The sequence below is a fragment of the Dasypus novemcinctus genome, chromosome 7 (assembly GCF_030445035.2).
Source record: "Dasypus novemcinctus isolate mDasNov1 chromosome 7, mDasNov1.1.hap2, whole genome shotgun sequence".
Lineage (NCBI taxonomy): Eukaryota > Metazoa > Chordata > Mammalia > Cingulata > Dasypodidae > Dasypus > Dasypus novemcinctus.
The window spans coordinates 62875213-62877966 of NC_080679.1; the positions used below are offsets into that span (position 1 = coordinate 62875213).

Consider the following 2754-nt stretch of genomic DNA (forward strand, 5'->3'; position numbering starts at 1 on the left):
TTCAGGAGAAACAACAGAATATTAATCTTTGGTTTCCTTGTCTTTTTGCATAGAATAAGCTTAGCTCAGTGTTTTATGTAAAATAGAAATTTTTCTATCTGGTACATTTAGAAAATGAAGAAGAACCTCATTGACAATACCACCTCATTCTATATAAAAAACTCTTCATTAAATAAATGCTCATTGTTGCTTCTTCTGCCATAAATTCTGGGCTCTGGAGATAAAATAGTGGAGATAAATATATGAACCATGCTCCTAATGAGTTTGTGGAATACTGAGGGAAATAGTATAAATTATATAGCCATTTTGAAAGCTAAATTAACCAAAAATGGCATCCTTACAAATGCGAACAGCTTAAATGTTTTAAAATGATTGGATAACTTTAAAAAAAATCAGTGACACTGGAGAGACTTTTAAGAACATATCAGAAACAAGAAACTATAAATTGATTAAAGGCTGACAACATTGAAAGGCATATATATATTCTGGTTTTCAAAACAAGATTATCTGGTGCTTGCTTTGGCAGTGCATATATTAAAACTGGAATGATACAGAGAAAATTAGCATGATCCCTGTGCAAAAATGACATTGAAATTAGTGAAGTCTTCTGTATTTTTAAAACTGTGACCCAAACATACATTTGCACACCAACATTTCTAATAGCTTTATTCACAACTGCCAAAAAATAGAAACAACTCAAGTGTCCATCAAACAATGAATGGATAAATTAAATGTGGTATATACATATAATGGAATACTATGCTGCAATAAGAAGAAAAGAAATTGGGACATATATGTTAGCATGGATGAATCTTGAAGATGTTATGCTGAGTGAAATAAGCCAGACACAAAAAGATAAATATTGCATGGTTGCTCTAATGTGAACTAAATACAAATAATAAATGCATGAAATTAAAGCATAAAATATAGGTTGTTAGGAGTTAAGAGGAGGGCTGTGAAGGAGTACTGATGCTTAATGTATGTAGTTTTAATTAACTTGACTGTAAAAGTGTGGAAATGGATAGAGTTGATTGTAACACATTATAGCGAGTAGCAGCTGGTTTATAAGTAAGATTGTGGCTGAAAAGCGTAGTCTGGGGATGTAAATATCAATTAAAAGAAAGCAAGAGAATAGAGAATGAGTAACAGTGAATTGAGAAGTGGATGAGAATTGTGATTAATGTTACAAAAGCAAGAATGTCCTTCATGAACTAGAATGGACATAATTCTCTACTGCAGGGTGGTGGGAATGTAAAGAAGCATGGACAAAAAACAATGTAAACTATGGACTACAGTTAACAATAATACTGTAATATTCTTGCATCAATGCCAAATATATATTGTGGTAGTTATAGGGGTGGATAGAAAAAATATGCCAAATGGACACTATGGACCATAATTAGCGGTAATAGTCTGATGATATTATTTTATAATCTGTGAAAAATATTCTACAATAGTGCTGTGTAGATGAAGAGGTGTTACATGAAATTCTACACATGTGCATGATTGTTTTGTAATATAAATATATTTTAAAGAAACTAAGCTTATCTGATTTTATTGAGTTCATGCTTCCTACTAATTCTTTACCTGGCTAATATATAGCCAAATATTTTCTTACAGGACACATTTCCACCATGGACCATCTTTGGCTTGTGTGTCTGTGTATGTGTGTGCATGTATGTTTGCATGTGATTTTGTGGTGGAAATTTTTTAACAATTTTATTGATATATATTAATAAAACATTAATTCCTCCAAAGCATACAGTGAATGTTAGCCAGTATAATCACAGAATTGCTCATTCATCATTTCAATAATTTTAGAGCATTTTCATTATTCACAAGTAATAAGAAAAAACAAAAAATTGCCAAACAACCAAACAAACCTCATCACCTCTCAATCTCTCTATGCTTCCCCTGCTGTACATAGGGACTATTTTGTTTCCTTCTCACTAGTATTTTTGTTTTCATATTCTGAAAAAACAGTCTTATTTATGCAATAACACCCATATTTATATTTTACAAGAGGTTTCAGTATGTTGTACAATCCCATGTTACATTTTTCTGCTTTCCTTCTAGTAATATACATATCCTTAAACTTGCCCTTTCAACCACTGCCATACCCATATAATAGCTCTGCTACTCACAAACACCATGATATGCTCTCACCATTTCCATTCATTTCCAAAGATTTGCAAACATTGTTTTAATCAATTATGCACAGATTAACCATCAGCTTTCCATTCTCTACCCTCATTCTATTTTCTGATGACTTTTATTATAATTACTAAATCCATTAATTTAAACAATATATTTAGTTCATAATAGTGCAATCATGCAGTATTTGTCTTTTTGTGTCTGACTTGCTTCACTCAACATAATGTCTTTCAGGTTCATCCATGTTATTGTATGCTTCATGACTTCATTTCTTCTTACCACTGCACAGTATTCCATAATGTATGGACACCACAATTTGTTTATCCATTCTTCAATTGATGGACACCCGCATTGTTTCCAACTTTTGGCAATCATGAAAAATGCCACTATGAACACTGGTATACAGATATTTATTAGTGTCACTGCTCTCAGCTTTTCTGGGTATATACCTAGTAATGGTATTTCTGGTTCACATGGCAAGTCTATATTCAACATCCTTAGGAACTGTCAAACAGTACTCCATGGTGGCTGTACAGCCTACCATTCTACATTCACATCAAGAGTGTTTAAGCATTCTTATCTGTCCAAATCCTCTCCAAC

General features: G+C 32.3%; 1 non-coding gene across 1 annotated transcript; it reads left to right on the forward strand.

The window, feature by feature from the left end:
- Positions 1-512: 512 nt before the first annotated feature.
- On the forward strand, positions 513-617 carry LOC111766178 (U6 spliceosomal RNA). The gene has a single exon (XR_002798288.1). It is a non-coding gene; the product is annotated as a U6 spliceosomal RNA (small nuclear RNA).
- The last annotated feature ends 2137 nt before the right edge of the window (positions 618-2754 follow it).